At 44.1% G+C, this 21,608-nt stretch overlaps 1 protein-coding gene and 1 long non-coding RNA gene across 6 annotated transcripts in view; one reads left to right on the top strand and one right to left on the bottom strand.

The window, feature by feature from the left end:
- LOC121140514 overlaps positions 1-21,555 on the bottom strand; it is a 70,329-nt gene extending 48,774 nt beyond the window's left edge. For 3 of the 4 annotated variants that reach the window (XR_005877403.1, XR_005877395.1, XR_005877397.1), the window contains exons 1-3: positions 21,516-21,555; positions 17,281-17,378; positions 11,807-11,998 (exon numbers count right to left, since the gene is read on the bottom strand). This is a non-coding gene — a long non-coding RNA (uncharacterized LOC121140514). The remainder of the gene's footprint in view (positions 1-11,806; positions 11,999-17,280; positions 17,379-21,515) is intronic. The other variant, XR_005877398.1, reaches the window with a different exon arrangement.
- Tjp2 (tight junction protein 2) overlaps positions 1-21,608 on the top strand; it is a 121,246-nt gene that overhangs the window by 9,546 nt on the left and 90,092 nt on the right. Inside the window, exon 2 of one of the 2 annotated variants that reach the window (XM_040746254.1) lies at positions 16,360-16,480. The exons of the other annotated variant lie outside the window; for it this stretch is intronic. The gene's annotated coding sequence lies outside the window, so the exon portion shown is untranslated. The remainder of the gene's footprint in view (positions 1-16,359; positions 16,481-21,608) is intronic. 2 annotated transcript variants of the gene reach the window in all.

Below are 21,608 nucleotides of genomic sequence, written 5' to 3' on the forward strand. Positions count from 1 at the left end.
ACCTGTCTTAGGGTCACTATTCCTGTGATAAAAGATAATGACAAAAGTAAGCTGGGGTGGAAAGGGTTTATTCAGCTTACATGTCACAGTTCACAATCAAAGGAAGTCAGGATAGGAACTCAAGCAGGGCAGGAGCCTGGGGCCAGCAGCTGATGCAGAGGCCATGGAGGATGCTGCCTACTGACTGGGTCCCCATGGCTTGCTCAGACTACTTTTTATAACACTCAAGACCACCAGTGGAGGGATAGCACTACCCACAATGGGCTGGGTCTTCCCCCACCAATCACCAATTAAGAAAATGCCCTACAGGTTTGCCTGTAGCCCAGTCTTATGGAGGCATTTTCACTATTGAAGTTCCTTCTTCTCAAATGACTTTAGTTGAGGTAAAACTACCCAGCATGACACCCATTCAAATGTTAGCATTACAGGCGGTGATCATTTAAAACATTTTAATGGAGATGGGCACTTGAAAATTTAAAAATGTAAAAGTTTAATAAAGGTACTTTTTGATTAGCACCTGTCAAATCTACTTATTAAAATATACAGCGAGGGTGAGGCTGTAGCTCAGTGGTTGGGTATGTGCTCAAGGCCTTGCTTGATGGGTCTTGGTGGTACACAGCTCCATCCCAGTACTTGGGACATTGGAGGCTGGAGAATGGAGAGTTTACAGGCCAGCCTGGACTTCAGGGTGAGATCCTATCTCATGCAAAACAAAACAAAAACCCAACACCAAGAATAAATAAACAACCCTTACGTTGTTATACTTTAAAATCCTGTTAATACAATTTATTGAAGGGTATCTAGAATTGAGTTCCCCTAGGAGAGGACTTAGTATATTTGTTATTTTTCCAAGCTTCCTGGCGGGTGTTTTTTCCTCTGTTGTGTGGAACATTAATTATCTTCAAGTTGTATAACCAAAAATCAGTATTGAATTTTCTGGTTGTCGTGTTTTATGGGGGCTTCCTCAGGTTTTGATTTCCTACTAGAAGAAAATGTTGACAGCCTCAAAAGAGAAGTAGAGAAATGAGCAGGATTTGGTGGGAGAGAGTTGTTTCCTATTGAGAACTGCCTGAGTCAGTGGTGGCGGACTGGCTTGTGGAGGGCAGTGCAAGAATTCTCAAGCATTAATGCATCACGGGAGAGTTGGGGTAAAACACGGGTCCCTGACTATGGGAGTCTGAGAATGGATGTCTCTCAGAAGCTCCTACCCAGGACAGGTGGCGTTGCTGACAAGGCAGGGGAACTTCTAGGCCGAGAGCCAACGGTTTGTGGGCATTTTGGAGTAGGACTGGAGTGTGTGAGGTGGTAAAGCTAGGGCTGCTTGGGCTCCTGGCATGCAGGTGTTTGGTAGTGTCATGGGCATTGTGGGGGTAGGGCACAAAAGGTGCCAACAACTGGCTTCAGGGATGCCTTAGGGAGGGGGCCTGGAAGGGGGAGAACAGGTACTTGCAAGGTAGCAGAGGTAACCAACAGAGGGTGGTAGCCTGATCAAAGAAGCCAGGGTCTGCTAGGTCCTCTGAATTCAGGAGCCTGAGGACCTGGGTGGCACTGGTTTCAGGGAAGGGTTTGAGCTGCCATCAGGTGGCAGGTTTGGGGTATGTAGGGCCCTGTCTTCCCAGCACTTCTTCTGGAAGGCACACGTTACCAAGTCTAGTTGAGCAGCCTACAATCCCAGGTCAAGTGTAGACTTTACTTTCTGATACAAAGGGCCCTCTTGTCCTTCAGGCAACAGTTGCAGGACCCATGGCTGACTCCTGCCTTTTCTCGCCTACCAACGCTGACTGGAACCAAGGTAGCCTTTTGCATCCCATTGTGTACATGTTGTCCACATCACTAAAACCCACTCCCCTCCCAGCCTGTGCAGCTTAATGGCTTTAAAGATTTGCGCAGCCCTGGGCCCAGGGTTCTTAGCATAAATGAATATAAGCCGATTCTGAGAGTGGGTGCTGACATCCGCGAGTGTTTGTGACAGTCCGCATCATGAAGGTCACAAGGTTTGCTACAGGAAAGAATTCCCAGCAGGGTGGGGGCCTGTTGCTCACAGTGCGCCCCTACCCTTCCTTCCAGGTTCACAATGTCCAGACAGACATCCTCTCGTTAGCTTGTATATTTGAAGGAATGCTTAGTATGTCGGAAGATGTAAGAGATTCTCTTGGGTTTGGGAAAGAGGCCCTAGTCTGCCCTAAGCCCTCTCCGGTCTGAGCTGGCAGAGAGTGATCATTTAATATCCGTGCTTTACAACTGCCTGGCCCTGCCTGTGGCTGAGCAGGGGCTGAGTAGCTGCAACATGCTTTAGATATTCCAGTTTTAGTCTCCCTCCTACTTAGGCCTTTGCACACGTTACTATTCCCATGTTCCCTGTGGGGTTTGTGAGGCTCCTGTTTAATGGACAGGGCTGGATGAGAAGGGTTTCACAAGCCTGCTTCCGAGGAGTGGTCCCCAAGACCATACTCAGGTTCAGTAGGTTCAGGGGATTCACTGGACACAGCAGGTGGCTGTACTTGGGATTACAGGACACGCATCAAAACCATCAAGGAGAAAGTGAATGGAGCAAAGGTCAGAGAAACCAGGAACCAGATGCACTGGGGAGACCAGGGCAGAGCTGGCAGAGGTGTTTAATTCCCACACGCCCTGTGGGGAACAGTTGTGACCACACGGGGAACATGCTGCTAACCAGGGAACCCCCTTAGAGGCTCAGCACTCAGGGATTTTTGTTGGGGAATTGTTACATTGGCATCCTCTGCCTACCTGCGCCAGGTTCCACATTCAAACTCCTCAAAGGGAGGCAGATATTGAACAAAACCCACATTTTTGTTTAAGCATTTAGAGACAGTGAGCCACTCTAATTAGTTCAGTTCTGGGCCTAGGGAGCCCTCCCACCCATCTGAACTGTCAAGCAAGGTCTGAGAGCAACACTAGTTCTTCCTGCTCTCTCTTGTTGGAGACGGGGACTTTCTCTGTAGCCCAGGCTGTCTCGGAACTTACTTTGTAGGTCAAGCTAGCTTCACACTTGTGATATCCCAGGCTAGGCTTCCTGAGTGTTGAGATCGCAGGTGTTCTTGACTGCACCCAAGTTTTGGAGGGCCACCCTTTGTAAGTGGCACTCAAAAGGACAGCAGGCTGGTCTGTGATGTTGGCTTTTGTGTGTATAGATAGGAATGAGACTAGAGACTGAAGGTGTTGGTGGAGCCCTTGAACTTGAAAAGGGGATCTTTACAGGGTCTGTGTTGCAAGGAGGATAGAAACAGACTTGTCCTTGTACCTTTATCATGAAGGTATGGTAACCTGGATTCTCACTACAGAGATTAACAGTGGTGATGCTCTCTGGAATAGAGATGAAAGAAGTGTTCATTCATTCTTTTCCGTTTTGAAATAGTACCCATTCTGCAGCTTGTCAGTTCTGCTTCACACATGCTGAGATTGTGTGAGCCATCATGCCCAGCAACTCATTCATTCCTTTACTTCTTATCTGTTTTTCCAGACAGAGTTTCTCTGTGCAGCATTGGCTGTCCTGGAACTCACTCTGTAGACCCGACTGGCCTTGAACTCAGAGTCCTTCTGCCTCTCCCTCCCAAGTGCTGGTATTACAGGCATGTACCACCACTACCGCCTGGCCTTTTTTTTTTTTTTTTTTTCCTTTTTAAGACAGACACTCACTGTGTAGCTCTCGCTGACCTCAAACTCACAGATGTGCCTCATACATGCTGAGATTAAAGGCCTGTGCCATCATACCCAGGTAATTCTTTTTAAATGAAGAAAAAAAATTCTATGGCTGTTTGGCCTGGATGTGTACCTGTGCACTCCCTGTGTGCCTTATGCCTGAGGAGGTCAGGAGAACGTGCCAGGATCTCCTGGAACTGGAGTTAACACATGGTTGTGAGCCACCATGACAGTGCTGGAAATGGAGCTCGGGTCCTCAGAGGGCTCTTAACCACTGAGCCGTATCTCCAGCCCTTATTCATCCATTCTTAATGTCTTATTATTATTATTATTATTATTATTGCTGCCCATATGCTTGCTAGGCACAGGGCCTGGTAATGGGTAGGTAGTGAACACAGAAGTTTCTGACCTCATGAGACCCATGTTCTAGAGGGAAGTGAGTAAGTAGAGTGCCAATTAAGTCACCATGAGAGACCTATTCCAAAGTCCCCAGGGCACCCAGGCTTCTGTCAGGAGGACTGGAAGGCTTTAATCAGACTGACCAGGGAAAGAATCACATCTCCACCATTACCTGTGAGGCCTCTTTCAAGTCATTTATTCGCACGGCGCTGCTTTCCTTTTAAAGACATGGGACACTTAGAGCTGCTTCTGGAGGCTATTTTGAGACGTAAACAGGAGAGTGTAACTAGAACATTTATCTTGGTGTCTGGCACAATGGAAATGTTCACTAAATGATGGTTTAGTGACAGCTAGCCAATGGGAAGCTGTGTCTGTTACAGAGGCTGTCATCTGCTGAGCCCTTGCTCTGTATAGCCCAGTCAGGAGGCATCTGTCCCCTAGCCCCCAGCCCTGGCTTCACAGCCTCACAGTATATCTGTGTTCTGAATTAGAACTTATTAAAAATTTTTTTTTGAGAAAGGGTCTCTCCATCATATAGTCCTAGCTATCCTGAAACTTGCTACATAGACCAGGCTTGCCTTGGATTCCAGGAGAATCTACCTACCTCTGCTTCCTGAGTGCTGGGATAAAGGTGTGCACCAACATCATCAACATTCCCATGTCTCTGAAAACACAAAGACTTCTCTGCCTTCGGCTTTCTGGATCCCTAACATGGTGTTAGAGGAAGTTGTGGCTGCAGGTGAGGGTGAGAAGTAAGAGGACCCTGAAGAATGAAAATTGAGGACGTTGTCTCATGTATCCAGGCTGTGTACCCAGGGACCACCTGAAACTTCTTCTGTTCCCACCTCCTGAGTGCTGGGATTGTAGGTCCAAAACCAGCTTATGCCACGTGGGGAATCGAACCCAGGCTTTGTGCACACTAGGCAAGTACTCAACTGAGCTACATTCTCAGCTGCTCTGTCTGTCTGTCTGTCTGTCTGTCTGTCTGTCTGTCTCTGTGTCTCTCTCTGTCTGTCTGTCTGTCTGTCTGTCTGTCTCTCTCTCTTTTCAACCCCCTCCAGGGCCTTTGTAGCCCAGGCTGACCTAGAGCTCATAGAGATCTTGCCTCAGCCACTGAGTGTTGGGATTATAAATATAAACCAAGCATGGCTTAGGAAGGTTTGTTTTTTTGAGTTGCTGTAATCATCATCATCAGCAGCAGCAGCAGCAGCAGCAGCATCACAGTTCTTGTTCCAAAGGGACTAAAGGGTATTTTATTTGGAGCCAGTATGAGTGACTGAGACCTGGGAACATAGATTTGGGTTGTTCTGAACAATGTCCTCTACTGTAAGAGTGGTTGCATAGACTTTTATAGTCACTAAACAAAAGAAAGTAAAAAACCAATGTGTTTGCCAGACATGTTGGGGACCTGATGTAGGTGGGTCTCAGCAGATGGAAGCTAGGGCTCTGCTAGGTTTAACAATACATTCCATAAAGCTCTTGTGGCAGCTACAGAGATAATAGGTCAGACACAGAGGTGGGAGGAGCTGTCTATTATAATTCTGGCTCTGACCTTGCCACATTCTGTCTCACCAGTCGCCATATGCTAGTCGGCCGGTCCATCTGCGGGGTCTTCAGCACACACATGTCTTCTACACAGAGTTTTAGTTCACTTGCTTAGATGGTTTTCCAAGTCCTGGGCTCAATAGAGTGATCCTCCTGCCTCAGCCTGAGCAACTGGCTCTATAGTGGTGGGTGTCTCCACACCAAGCTTAGAGGAAAGTTTCTTAAATCAGAACTTTGTCTGAGAAAAGATGGACAGTGGGAGGAAGGAGGAAAAGGCCCCTGGGTGTGTCTCTGGGGTGAATGTGTTCCGAGGCCGCCTCTAGAGAAGGCAGGCTGTTTGAACAGAGCCGTGAGTTTACCAGGCAATCCATCGTTTGCCCCACCCCCTTTTTAAACAAAACAAAACAAAACCAAACCTCTCTAACTCTTCTACTTTGAGTTGAGACTTTTTCCAGCTCCCATGGGCAGAGAAACAGGCTGTTTTGGGGGAATTTCCATTTTTATGCTTTAAAAGCATAGAAATGGTTAAAGTACCTACTGGGGAAGGATGTCCACTCTTTTCCTCCGGAAAAGAAAGGAAGGAAGGATGAAAGAAATAAAGGAGAGAGAGAGAGAGAGAGAGAGAGAGAGAGAGAGAGAGAGAGAGAGAGAGAGAGAGAGAGAGAGAGAGAAATACCAGGCTGATCTGGGATTTTTTTTTCTCCCTTTGAGAAGGGTCATGACATGTAGTCCTGGCCTGGCACTCACTGGATAAACTGGGCAGGCCTATCTGCCTCCCAGCTGTTGGGGATACAGGCGTGCACCACTGTGGCTGGCTGACTGGTATGTGAATTCTTTATATTCAGGTTTTGTTCTTGTTGTAGCCCTGGCTGTCCTGGAACTCACTCTGTAGACCAGGCTGGCCTTGAATTCATAGAGATCCACCTGCCTCTGCCTCCCAAGTGCTAGGATTAAAAGTGTGTGCCACCACCACTTGGTTTATATTCAGATTTTTTAAAAGTTCATTTCTATTTAGTGTATATTTGTGTCTTCTTTGTGTGCGTGCAGGCCACATGTATACAGTGTCCTTGGAGGCCAGAGGAGGGCATTGGATCTACTGGTGTTGGAGGTAGATGTCAGTGCTGAAAAGTGAACTCATACCTTTTAGAGGAGCTGCAAGGGCTTGTAATTGTTGAGCTATCTCTCCAGCCTCTACATTCAGTTTTAATTTTCTAGAAAGAGAACTTGAACATCTTGATCCTCAAGTTTATTTGGGATCAGATATATTTTAAAATTTACATAGCTACTGCCTAATACCTGTAATCCCAATACTTGTGAAGCTAAGGCAGGAGGATCATCTGGAATTGTAAATTAGCCTGGGCTCTGTAGTGAATTTCTAGGTCAGGCTGGACTATGTAGTATGACCCTATTAAACAAATTTAAACTAAACAAACAAACAGAAGAACCAAAAAAGAAACCAGAACACTCTATGGTAATGAATTCACAAATAAAAATACCACATGGCTAACCACTTACACTTGCTTAGTCCCAAACTCTATAATCCAGTGAACTTCTATGCAGGTAGGATAGCCATTCTGAAGCAGTGGAGCTTCATGGAAGGTTTTTAAATTTGTTTTCATTGGGTTACTTTAAATCAGTGGTTATAGGTGTAAAGAATTTCTAGAACCCAAAGCCTGTCTGGTGGCACACGTCTTTAATCCCAGCACTGAGGAGGCAGAGGCAGATAGACCTCTGAGTTTGATGCCAGCCTGGTCTACAGAGCTGAGGACAGCCAGGGCTACACAGATACCTACCTCAAAGTGGGGGTGGGGGGAAAGAACTTCTAGAACTCTAAGGGAGTTAGCTGCTGCATAAATATATAATTCTCAAGAACCTTCAGAATGTTAAAGGACATGTCACATATATGGAAGGGACATTTTGTTCAGATTGTGTTCTTCTGTTATTTTCCATATTACAAAGGACTTCACATAATGATGATAGTAAAATAAATGAATAAATACATTAGAAAGCTGAATAATCTCATTTATAAGAGAAAGTTAACTCATTATCCTATTTTCTAATGTATAATTATTTTCCTAAAGAAAGACCCAATTTTGATTTTGTGTGAGGTCATCATGGATGAGAATTCTTTTGTAAGCGTTCTGTGTTAAATGTTGGAATAAAAAATTCCAGTAGCAAATGACACTCACGCCTTTTATAAACCACCCTACCACTTTTACCATACTAAAACAGCTTCCATGGGTAACAAGTTCAACTTGATTCGGGGCCCCCCCCCCGTTATCTCAGGCCTCTTATTTGGGAGGGTTACATAGTAATTTTTTATCACACTCATTAGAAACACAATTTGTTAGAACAAAGTCTGATGCACAAGTGTAATTACATCTTCCTGTGTGATTAAATGTGGGCTGCATGGAACTTTTTCTCAGGGGTGGCAGCTGTAGCCAGCCAAATTCAAGTTCACCCTACAATAGAATTCTTGTGACTAACTGGTGCTAATTGTTTGCAAAACAGCCAGTGGGAGTGACATTCAGGAACACTGGAAGTGAACTATTTCAGTACTGAATGCTTACCCCTTGTTTTTCTGCACTGTGTTGTGGTTAGAGGATGTTAATTGCTTAATCAGATAAAGTGAAATGAGCTTTTGGTCTATTGTAGTTGTTAGAAGAAATCATATCTTGTATCTCCTCTGTCTTCTCATTTTAAAAATGGAAGAATGGTCCAAGCTTGGTGGCACATACCTTTCATCCCAACACTTAGGAACGTAGGAGGCAGAGGCATGCAGATCTCTGTGAGTTTGAAGCTAGTCTGGTCTACAAAAAGTGAGTTCCAGGACAGCCAGAGCTACACAGACAAACCCTGTCTTGAAAAAAACAAAACAAAACAAAAAAACCAAAACAAAACCAACTATATATTTCTCAGGGAAAATATTGTGAATATATAAAATCACAAACACTCATATTTTGGCTATCTTGTATTTATTCTTTGACAGTTTTATGCATATATACATTGTCTCTCGATCCTATGCACCCTAACTATCCAGCTTCAATCCCCTTCAGACACCCCAACAAAGCTCCTGCAACCTTTACTTCTTTTTCTCTGTAAGCTATGGGGTCAAGTTAGTACTACCTCCTGAAATGTTGACCGATACTATTGGTTTATCTTGTGTGGGTAATCATAGCTGTCACGAGTCATGAGTGCAACAGTTACATCATATCCAGAGGATAGCATTCTTTCCCACCCTCTGGCTCTAACATTCTTTCTGTATTCTTCAACATTCCCTGAGACTTAGTGGGGTGGGGAGTTTGATATAGTTGACCCATTTAAGGCTGAATACTCAACAGTTGCTTATTCTCAACTCTTTGACCAGGTATGAGTGTTTGTTTTGACTTCTACCTAAAGCAAAAAGAAGCTGCTCTGACCAGAGTCAGGACAAGCAATAGTTTACAGGTGTAAATGTATTTGAACCCCAGAGCCTATAACCTCTTGATTCAGGAGCTTTTGGTCAGGTTTATAGTAGCAGGTATGATTTTCCTCCTGTGGAGCAGGTTCAAATCAGTCAGAAGCAGTTGGATATTCCCATGACCTTCATGTCAGTATTGCACCAGTGGGCACATCTTGCCTGACAGGTCAGTTTTGTCGTGTTGACAGTTCACTGCTGCGTAACTAACTCTATTGATACCCTGCCTCCCCAGCAGCCTGCATATCACTTTCTAGCTCTATAAAACCTAGCTAGCAAAGTCAGTGCTAGCGTGATTTCTTTGTGCTTGGCAACAGAATGTGGTGTGTCTTAAGCAGCAGGGTCTTTCCATCTAGCTTTGGTAGGCAACCAACAGAAAGTGGTACTAGCATTTGTTGTTTTGAGGGACTTTTGGGGCCTCCCTGATCAATAATTCATAAGGAGGAATCCCACATCTGGCGCTGAACTTTTCATTTAATAATCCATAAACATTCAAAATTTTAAGGAAGCAATAAATTCCAGTTGTCAACTTGACTGTTTGAAGGAGGCACACCTTTGGGTGTGTTGGTGATGATGTTTCCAGAGAGGCTTAACTAAGGAGGCAAGACTCTCCTTGAATGTGGCAGCATCATCCCATGGACTAGGGTCCAGGACTGAAGCAATAATCCCAAAGGACTTGAGAAACTACTAATTTAAGTCATTCAGGGAATTCAGGGAGGGAGAGAGAGAGAGAGAGAGAGAGGGAGGGAGGGAGGGAGGGAGGGAGGGAGGGAGGGAGGGAGAGAGAGAGAGAGAGAGAGAGCGAGAGAGAGAGAGAGAGAGAGAGAGAGAGAGAGACTGACTCTGATTCTAGGACTGGCTGTTGAGCTCAACACAGAAGTGGAGTTCAAGAGTAGGAGGCCTGGACATTCTGGACATCTGTGCTGATCATAATTGCTATGCAATGTCTCTTTCTCCAGTTTTACTTTCCCTTGTAATTTGCATAGACAAGGACAGCGTTGTTGCTATATGTTGCTGTAGCACATTTTATGGAGGGAAGGGACCCACAACTTGAAGAAGTTGGTGAGGGAGGAGTGTGTGAGTCAGCTCTTTCAGAGCGACAAGACACAACTAAAATTCAAGTTCATGAAAGTCAGCTTGCTAGCTATAACAGGATCTCCTGGGATGGTAGTTGCTTTAGACATAGTTGAATCTAGTAGCCCAAAGGATACCATTCCTTTTGGTGCTGTTTTTCTCAACATCTTGTGAAGAACTATCATTATGAGGTAGGACATGTGGACAGCTAACAGTCTTGTCAACCTGCCAGCCTTGGTTACTGACTCCAATGCAAGAAGGCATTCCTCTTTTTTAAAATTTTATTTTATTTTGTTAATTTTCTTTTATATGTGTGATTCCTTTGCTTACTTGTATGTATGTGGACCACACATATGCTCGATGCTCATGGAGATTACAAGAAGACTCTGGAACTGGAGTTATGGATGGTTGTGAGCCACCATGTGGGTACTGAGACCCAGTTTCAGGTCCTCTGCAAGAGCAGTAAGTTCTGTTAACCGCTGAGTATTTCCTCTTTTAAAGTCACATTCATCTCAGAAATGATCTAGCATGAATCATGTCTACCATGCTCCACAAGGGTACATCCATGGGCCACCAGGTTGGATGGGGTCCACTTTACCATGTGAGCGAGTGGAGAGTGAGGAAGGTCCTTAAAGGGAGGAGGAGGAGGAGGAGGAGGAGGGGGAGGAGGAGGAGGAGGAGGAGGAGGAGGAGGAGAGCAGATTCTAAGTCTTCTAGTCCAGATGTTTTCATACTAACAGAGCTCATCTTGGGCTTTGTGATACTTCAAAAGATACTAAAAAGGAATAGGGCAACGTGCGGTGCACAGGCCTGTAATCCGTTCCATAGGAAGCTGAGGTGGGAATCACTGTGAGTCCGAGGCTAGCTGGGTTACCCAGTGAGACCCTGTCTCAAACAAAACAATCATCATAAAAGAAACAGTATGAAACACAGTATTTTATACAATTAATAATGCTAGTTTTTTTAAGCAAAAGATAAAAAAATAGTCATTCAATTAAGAAAAAAAACCAACCAGTCAGAATTGTTTGTAATTAATTAGACTTTGCTGATGGCCCAAGTAACTAGTTCACAGCAGAGGTGCATTGCTCTTAAATGGCAGCTGGAATGCCTTCCTCATTTGCCAAAGCACAGCTTTCCCGGAGGGATTTGCAGAAAAAGCAAATCTGTTTCTGATTTTAATACATCCAAAGGCAAGTAGGCTTTTGACCATTTACTACCAGGTCCCGAGATCAATCACTTCCTACACCATTAGTGCGTGAAGGATTAGTGGCCCCAAAGATTTATGTGTGGATTAATCGGGGAGTGTACATCAGATGCTGTGTTTAAAGCTACCCTCATCCCTGCAGATCATTTCTGTTAGTGCTGTATGCAGAGCACTCTAGCTTTACCTAATACTGACATTGTGAGATCTGAAAGACCTCTTTTCACCCGTGGCCTGGCATGCCCCTACACCCTCTGATTGGACACATCCAGCTAAGGAGACACAGAGTGCTGGAAAGAAAGGAACAGCAGCATCCAATAGAGCGGATGTTAATTGAGTTGTTCTAGCCAAATAGTGACCAAGATTTACAGGACCGTGTACTGAGAAAGACAAGATGAAGTACAAGAAATACATGGCTATTTTGGAAGCAGCGGTGGGTATTACCCCACTTAACAAAAGAGAGCTTCTACCTGAGAGCCGGAGGCACGTAAACCTTTGGCAGCATCCTGGGTAAGCAGAGGAGGCCCAAGCTTCTCTCCTAATGATGGAAACAAGTTTTGGCTGTTTGGGGGACCAGAGAGAGAAAAGGGCCTCTCTCTCTCATGGGAATACCAGTGTGAAGTTCATCATTGAGAATGTGTTTTCTTTCTTCCTCTGAGCATCTGAGAAGAGGAAGTAATGGCATGTTAAGGATACACTTTTACTATTTAGATTTTCAATGGTGTGTGTGTGTGTGTGTGTGTGTGTGTGTGTGAGTGACTATATTTCAGAGATATTTAGCTTCAAACAGTTTTCCCATCACTATTCTTTGTGCGGCCCACTGATTTGCCTTACTGGAGAAAGTTTAGTGTAGTTTTTTTTTTTCCCCAGGTTCGTGGGTCTTAGTGCAAACATTTCTAAGGTCCTCCTTTTGTTTCTTTGCACAATGAAAAGCTGTTGTTTAAGGTGCCTGCCTGCAGGATAGACAGTATTTTCAGGGTCTGAATTTTATTTTTAAGCTGCATGAGTTACACAGCAGTAGTCACCAGCCAGTATGAGGCATCTTTCATACGTGGAATTTCTTTTTAAAAATTAAAAATACTGGTTTCATGATATACTCATTATGGAAGATGTAGAAAATATAGAAAAATGGGTGGATTATTTATACTTTCATGTCCCTAAGAGAATCCCTAGAGTCATGAAAGCCAGTGCTTTTTAGTGTAGGGAGAGGAAGAGAATTTTGCCCTCCTCTCCCAGAGGACATTTTGTAATGTCTTGGGGGCATTTATTTATTTATTTATTAGAATTCAAGGTTGGTGCTGGCCATATCCTACCATGTGCAGGACAGCCCCTCTGAAACACAGTGACTGTGCTACAAATGCCAATCTCACTGTGCTGTAGATATTTGGTTGAGGTAGATTTTTTCCTGTCTATAAAAGGAGTTTTTTTAAATTAATTAATTAAATTTTAGACAGTTTTTTCTTTGGTGAGTCTTAGGTCTGTGATAGAATTTGGAGACATTACTATTATTATATCATTCACTGTTTTTCTCCTGAAAGTAAAGTGTGGAGAGGTCATGCTATAATGAACGGACTGGTTTTTGTTGTTGTTGTTTGCTTTTGGTTTTTGTTTTTGAGACAGGGTCCTTCCATGTATACTGACTGTCTAAGAACTAACTATGTAGTTGAGGCTAGCCTCAAACTCATAGGTATCTGTCTGCCTTGGTCTACTGTGTGTTGGAATAAAGGCATGTACTATCACATCTGACAACCTTTTTTTAAAAAAAAGATTTATTTTTATTATTGTTTTCTTTTTAATCAATTATAGCTTTACTGGAGTCCTATCAAATTCATCTCTCTCTCTCTCTCTCTCTCTCTCTCTCTCTCTCTCTCTCTCTCTCTCTCTCTCTCTCTCTCTCTCTCCTTTATGTGTATGGGTGTTTTGCTCTGTGTCTATCTGTATAACACACGCATGCCTAGTGCCAGGAGAGGATGTTGTCAGATTCCATGGAACTGCAGTTACAGAGGGTTATGAGCAGCATGTGGGTGCTGGGAATTAAACCTGGATCCTCTGGAAGAGCAGCCAGTGCTCTTAACCACTGAGCCATCTTCCCAGTCCCAAAATTCTTCTTCTTATTTTTCAAAATGAAAATATATCACTACTCCTTTCCCCTTGAACTCTTGGCAGTCCTTCAACCTGCATTTCCAGCACACTCACAGAGGATACTGAGGGGCCAGATGATGCTGCGGGGTTGGCACATGGGCCACACAGCATCCAGAGACACACTTCCTTTTGTGTTTGCTGTCTGTCTTGAGACCTGGAACATTTGGATTATCTTGATGGCTTTTTATCCCAGTTCCTCCTCCCCCAGAAGCTGTTCAAGATCTCAGTGGCAGGGAGGTAGATTGTTGGCTGTACTTCTGTGAGAGAAAATTTCCCTTGAGCATTCTGCATGAATTGGGCATGCTGTTGCGTGCCTGTAACCTCAGCGCTGGGGGAGTGGAGGCAGGAGAATCATTTATTATAACAGCTACAGCATAAATTTGAGACTAGCCTGGACTACATGAGATTGCACCCTATCCTCCCTACTCCAGGAAAAAAAAAACTATGTAATAATAAGATGTTATAGACACACAAACAACTACAGTAAAAAGCAAGCTGCTTCAATAAAAGAAACTGTTTAGACCTGATACCTGCAGAAAAATCCCACATTTAGGCCAAAGGCGTAACCAGGCACATCTTGATTTGCTTGCCGTTTATTTATCTTTGGAAGTAATAATAGAAACTACGAATGGGCTGGGCTCAATCTTCTGCTTGCTTTGTAGGAAGTCCAGATGACCTTGGGTTAGCCTTAGCCTACATTTCCTACTGATCCTTGGAGAGGGGAAATGCGCCTCTTGCCTGAACAAATAAAGTCGACACCGTCCCTTACTTCTGGTTTGGCGGTGTGGGAAGAAGAGGGTTTAAGAGGGAAGAGCCGGTATTTTTTTGTGCCGCAAACACAAGAAGTGGGTCCAGAAGTGGCAAGAGGGCACATTCTTCCTCCCACGGCAGGATTCCCTGGGACTGCCTCAGCGGAGCCCGCACAGCCCAGGTTTGAGCTCGCCCCCTTGTGGTAGTGGTCAGCAATGTGGAGGGTTAAATGTTCTTTAACAGAGCGATAAAAAGAAAACCTGTCTCGTGATGATAGTGGTCAGGTCAGTAGCACAAGGATATAAGCCAGTTTCCCTGAAACCATGTAGAGGAAACCCTTTTGTTTCTTGTGCTTTCTCTTTGTTCGCTTTAGTATACTAAATTTTGTGTATATTTTACTATATTAAAACTTTCCTTCCAGGTCTGGGAGACACACCTGCACTTGATGGGAAGAAATAGGGTTGAGTTTGAGACCAGGCTAGGCTACATATTGAGACCCTGTGTTAAAGCGGGAAGTTTTCTCTGTTTCTCAGCAGGAAAAAAAACCTGCTAAGTTTTCCCCCTTGTACACAGAAAGTAAATTCTCTGATATTCTTGTACCTGGGGATTTTCCTCAGGTAGGCTGGGCCTAGCCCAATGCCTATCAGTTGATAAATAGATGAATGGATGGTGGTATGTCCATACAGTGGAATGTTATTTCATTCACGGCTGTTAGAAGCAATGGAGTATTGAAGGCTGGAGACGTCAGCTCAATGGTTATGAGCGCATACTGCGCCATCACTGCCTGGTGCACGCCTTTAATCCCAGCACTCAGGAGGCAGAGGCAGGTGGATCCTTGAGTTGAAGGCCAACATGGTCTACAGAGAGAAGTCCAAAAAAGCCAGGACTACACAGAGAAAAACCAAACCCAAAGCCAAAACCAAACCTTGTCTCAAAAAGCCAGATAGAGCTAGATGGTAGTGGCGCACGCCTTTAATCCCAGCTCTTGGGGAACAGAGGCAGGCGGCTCTCTGTGAGTTTGAGACCAGCCTGGTCTACAAGAGCTAGTTCCAGGACAGCCTCCAAATCCATAGAGAAAACCTGTCTCGAAAAACTAAAAAATAAAAAGCCAGATAGCCAGATAGATAGATAGATACATAGATAGATAGATGATAGATAGGTAAATAGATAGATGATGCATGATAGATAGATGATAATGATAGATGATTGGTAGATAGATAAAGGGTGCACACTGCTCTTGCAGAGGATTGGCACTTAGTTCCCAGCACCCATGAAAAGACCCTTGCAGCCTCCTGTAACTCTAGTTCCAGGGGGTCCAATACCCTTTTCTGGCCTCAAAGGGCTCTTTCATGCACAGGCACACACATGCATGTAAATAATTTTAGAAACTCCAAATCCCCAGAAATGGAGTTACAGTGGATTGTGAACTGCTATGTGGGTATTGGAAACCAAACCTGGGTCCTCTGCAAGAGCACTTTAACAACAGAGGCAATTCTTCATGTATGTATGTATATATGAATATATTTATTAAGTGGGTTCTGATACATGCTAAGGAAGAACCTCAAATATGGAATGTTAAATAAAAGAGAAGTTGCCATATAACTGTCACTATTGTAACAGACATTCGCATGAAATACACAAAATAGATAATCCTAGGAGACTGGAGAGACAGCTCAGCAATTAAAAGCACTTGTTGCTCTTGCAGAGGACCTGGGTTTAGTTCCTAGCACTTGCATGGTGGCTCACAACTGCCCATAATTCTAGTTCCAGGAACTTCAACACACTCTTCTGGCTCCTGAAGGTACTGCATACACATGGTACCCAGACATACATGCAAACAAGAAACTTATACACATAAAATAAAAATAATTTTTTAAAGAAATGACTTACAAAAAATAGGTAAATCTCTAGAAACAAATGAGATTGGTAATTGCCTAGGGTCAGAGGGCAGGGAGAGAATTGTGGGGCTGGGGAGTGATTGTCAATGGATGTTGGGTTTCTTTGAGGGGATAATAAGTGTGTAAGTCTGTGTACATTTAAAAGCCATACTATGGGGTAAGCTATGATATGTCGGATGTCACTGTGTCCCCCAGATCTCATCAAGCTGTAGTAACCGTACTGTCTCCTCCAGGGTGCGGAGCACTGCCCTACTGTCCTCTCCCTGTGAGTGGGACTGGCACCCAGGCTACAGCACCAGGCTCAAGCACCCAGCGAGTCACAGACCAGTGTCCACCTACAGCCTGTTCTCCCAGGTACCTGCTTACTTGTGTCTTATTAACCTAGTCACTGGCTCAAAAATTTGATGTTATTTCACATCATCAATAAAGATAAAAATAAACACATAGTTGGGGGGAGTAGCACTTAGTGTGCCTGGTGTCTGAAGTTGGAGAACATTTTGGTAGGTCACACATGTAGTTCATCATCATTGATATGGCAAAATTATGTAATAGTGGGAGGTACTTGTTTGTCTATTAAAAAAAAAGAGCACACTGGCTTCTGAGGATGGATTTTGTACTCAATTTTAGTGAGGAGCTCAGAGTGAGTATTATTGTTACAGACTCACTTTTAAGGATGAATTAGACAAGATTTACAAGGTATTAGGCTTTATTTTGACAGATGCTTGGGTGTATTAATCCTTAGTTTGGGTTTAGCCTCTGATGTAGCTCGTCTGTGGCTGGCCGGATGGAGTTGGACTTTTCTTCGTGTACTTAGATCATAATTCTATCTGCTTCAGCTGGCTTCTCCTACTTGTTTGGGGAACTAGAGTTGAGTGGTGTGGAAACTGCATATTCCTGAATGACAGGAGGTTCAGGACCCAGGCTGTGGCTTTCTTATTGTATGGCTTTAGATACAGGTCTAATGTCTGTGAACCTCAGATTCAAGGCAAAGTCAGCTTGAACCTAACAGCTTAACTAGTAGCCAAGACCAGGCACATTGCAAGACCTTTCTTGGAGTCTGGTTGCCTGAGATTGTTTTAGTCAAATTTTTGGTTCTGTGACAGAAAGTCTGACATAAACAACTAAAGAAGAGAAAGAAACTGATTTAGGCTTACATTTTCAGCATTTTTAGTTCATGGTCATCGTGCTCCGTGTTTCTGGGTCTGTGGTGAAGTAGTGCATCATGGCACAGAGGTTGCTCACTTCACAGCAGCTGGAAAGCAAGAGAGATAGGAAGGACACAAGACAAGATACAGTCACATGGATATGTCCCATCGCCAACTTCCTGAAGCCAGGCCCTGCCTCCTGAAGCTTCTAGCATCTCTAAAATCTAGAGACCTAGTCTTGAATGCATGAAACTGGTGGACGTTTTATATTTAGACCCACCTGAGCACTCTTGAATGGAGGTAGACCTCATCCACTGAATCCATGGGGTTATCAGTGGGGTTTGTTTGTTGGGACATTCTGTACAGAGTTCTGAAAGGTCTCAAATGTGAGGAAATTTGCTTATCCAGGCTGCAGAAGTGCTTTTTTTTTTTTAAATCAGAGTTCTAGATGGGATCTGCTAATTTGGTCAAATCAACTGGAAGGATAGTGTGGAATATGGCAAAGGGTGTCTCGATCCTCTGAGATGTTGAAACTAAAGAACTTGAGCTGTATAACTTTAAAAACATCAAAACTCTTGTGTGTGTGTGTGTGTGTGTGTGTGTGTGTGTGTGTGTGTGTGTGTGTACTGAGCCCAGGGTCTTGTGACTGTTAGGCAAGCGCTCCAACCCACAGAGCCAGTATCAAATCACCAGTGTATTTAGCATCCGATGAAGGACCATTTCCTCATACTTGCCATCTTCTCACTGTTCTACTGAGAGCTTTTTTTGTTTTGTTATTTTGGTTTTTGAAACAGGGGTCTCATTATATCACCTCAGACTCATCAAGATCTGCCAGCTTCTGTCTCCTAAGTACTGGGACTGAGGGAGTATGTCACCACCCTTTATGTTTTTTTGAGACAGGGCTTCATAGTGTACTCTTGGCTGGTCTGGAACTCTCTATTGTAGACCAGGCTGGCCTCGAACTGCTAGTGGTCCCCCTGTTTCTGCCTCCTGAGTGCTGAGATTGACTGGTGTGTACTGCTACAGTCAGCTTGGAGTCTCTTTTATAAGAAAATTAGTTTTGAGGGCAGAGTCCCCATAACCTAATCACCGCTGAAATGCTAAGTGTGTGTGTGAGTGTGTGTGTGTATACACGAAAAAGCATACTGTAATTGAGGGATCTGAGCTAGCATTGCCAGCTGTAGAAATGTTCTTTCAGGCTCCAGCAGGTTCCTCTTGGGAAGTCCTTCTTTGTTCTGATTTTTTTTTTAAAGATTTTATTTATTATGTATACAATGTTCTGTCTGCATGTATGCCTGCAGGTCAGAAGAGGGCACCAGATCTCATGACAGATGGCTGGAAGCCACCATGTGGTTGCTGGGAATTGAACTCAGGACCTCTGGATGAGCAGTCAGTGCTCTTAACCTCTGAGCCATCTCTCCAGCCCCTTTGTTCTGATTTTTTAACTATGACTGGCAAGGCTTCACCACAACAGCCAGGCTCCCGAAGTCAGTTCCTGCTTTTTGATTTGTTAATACAAAACCAGACAGGGAAGAGAAAGGAAATAGACTGCCAGGGTAATAGTTAGACTTGTTCCTGATAAAAATGGCAAGTTACCGGTTTTGTTTTAAATGTAAGTCTCAAGGAACATGGGGATATCTTGGACATCACCCTTTGGTTAGTTTGTTTAAAACACAAGTCAGCCAGGCATGGTAGCTCACACCTTTAACCCCAGCACTGAGTTGGAGGCCAGACTGGTCTACAGAGTTCTAGAATAGTCAGGGCTGTTACACAGAGAAACCCTGTCTCAAAAAACCAAAACATGCCAGTGGGTGGTGGCACATGCCTTTAGAGGCAGGTGGATCTCTGAGTTCAAAGCCAGCTTGGTCCAAAAAGCGAGTTCCAGGACAGGCTCCAAAGCTACACAGAGAAACCCTGTCTTGAAAAACAAGCAAGCAAACAAACAAAGAAAAAAACCACAGGTCAAGTACTCTCCCTTGATTAGCTGGGACCCACACTTGAACTTGCTTTATTATCTCACCTCTCTTAGAGATACTCTTGGATATACTGTGCTCGACTTCTGCCGAAAGCCTTTCTCAACTCTTGTGCTGATGCTTTTGCAAGACATCTTTACTGAGTCCCAAACTGCTTTGCAAACAAACAACTAGGTCATAGCTTGGGAGGCAGGAAAGGTCACGTGCACTGTGGAACTTGAATAAAGTTTTCATTACTTAAGTCAGTGCAATGATCCATGCCTGCAAACGCATCATACAGGAGGAGGATTGCTGTGAGTGAGTCTGAGGCCAGTCTGGGGTCATAATGAGACCCTGTCTGGAAAAAAAAAGTTTTATTTGTATGGTTTGACCTGGGCTGCGCATGCTTATTAGGGAAGACTTTGATTTGCCTTCTTCCATGCCTTTCCTAGGGCTCTCACCCTGCTGACTCCATAAGTGTGGGAGTAGCTTGGTGCAGTCAGCCTCTGAGAACATGAGAACACTGCCAACCAAGCTCTCCCAGACGTCCTGGGGCAGAGGCACCCAAACCAGGCATCCCAGTCACCATGCATTCCACTTTAATACACACCAGGAGAAGCAGGGAGAGAGATGCGACTTGTGATGCAGATGGGACACACTTCCTTTTATAATAGGATTGGCTTCCCATCTGGCATGTGGTCACAAAACGTAGATGACAGGGACAAGGTGTCTGCTTACTCTGCTGTGGTGAGGACACAGGGCAGCCTTGTCATAGCTGTAATTTACCAAGAATCAGTGCTTGCCAGGATATGATGTGTGTCCTCACTACTGTCTACCATAGGGATGGCAGCTGTCAATCTGGAGGTAATGTGTGTTCCATTTTATTGTAGTACTAGTATTTATGGACTATGCTAACAACTTATAAGATATTACAATTATATAAAAATACAGTTATGGCCTGAGAGGTGGCCCTGCAGTTAAGCGCACTGGCTGTTCTTCCAGAGGACTCAGATTTTATTCCCAGCACCCACGTGGTGGCTCAATAACATCTGCAACCCCAGTTCCAGGGCTTATGATGCTTTCCAGTGGCTGCAGGAAAACACACAATGCACAGATATACATGCTGATAAAACACCCATAACCACAAACATTTAAAAATATAAGTATCTTGACAGTCTCTAAACCAGTACAAAAAAGAAAAAACTTTAAAGAATGATGTGATATGTTGGAGTGTCTTCTTACTGATGATTTATGCTTTATGAAAAGATAGCCAAGCAACATTCTTTTTTTTTTCTCCCTTCTTTGAGACAGAGTTTCTTTCTGTAGCCTTCTTTGGAACTCACTTTGTAGACCAGGCTAGTCTTGAACTCACAGAGATCTGCCTGACTCTGGGTTCTATGTGCTGGGATAAAAGGCATGTGCCACCACCACCCAGTAACATTCTTGGTTTTTAACATTATTTTTATTTTGGGATGGTGGTGATTGAACTCAGGACCTCCCATATGCTAAAAAAGCACATGTACCACCACTGAGCCAAACCTCTATCCCTATGATAATTATTTTGGTGGGGGGGGGCAGTTATTTTTCAGACAGGGTCTGAGTGTGTAGTCTTGACTATTCCGGAATTCACTGGACAGACCAGCTGGCCTTGGACTCACAGAGACCCACCTGCTGCTGCCTCTTTAGTGTGCTACAGGTATGGCACTACGTCCATCCTTTTAAGATTCTTTTTCTTATTTTACATTTATTTAACTTTATTTTATGTACATTAGTGTGAAGGTATCAGATCCCTTGGAACTGGAGTTATAGACAGTTGTAAGCTGTCATTGAGTGCTGGGAATTGAACTCAGGACCTCTGGAAGAACAGTCAGTGATCTTAACCACTGAGCTATCTCTCCAACCTTGCTCTAAGATTCTTATATGCAGCACAACAGTTCACAAAGAGCTTCTGTACACCCCGGTGTAGAGTTGGACTCAGTATCATTCAGAGATACCTGGATAGAGAGTGTGCTCCCAGTGATCTAGAGCACTTGGCTCATAAGTGACATGTATTACTCCTTTTCCCTATTACTGGGCTGTACCACTGAGCTGGGTTCCCAGCCCCAGGTCTCAGTCTCCAAAGTGCTGGCATTGTAGGCTTGCACGCCCACCCCCCCACCCCCACTTCATTTTACTGCCTTTGGTGATCTGTGGTAGGATTTGAGTAACTAAGCATTGACTGTGTGATGCTGCAACGATAAACAGCACACTTACTGAAAGTAAAAATAAGTATTTATTGTAGAAATTACTCACAAGAGACCAAGCAAGTAACCCAGATGAGCCGAGTAGTTTTCTGCCGCTGAACTGGAAGCCGAAAGCCGGAAAAAAGAGACTGAGACTTCCGTT

This window comes from Mesocricetus auratus, unplaced genomic scaffold, assembly GCF_017639785.1.
Source record: "Mesocricetus auratus isolate SY011 unplaced genomic scaffold, BCM_Maur_2.0 Super-Scaffold_4256, whole genome shotgun sequence".
NCBI lineage: Eukaryota > Metazoa > Chordata > Mammalia > Rodentia > Cricetidae > Mesocricetus > Mesocricetus auratus.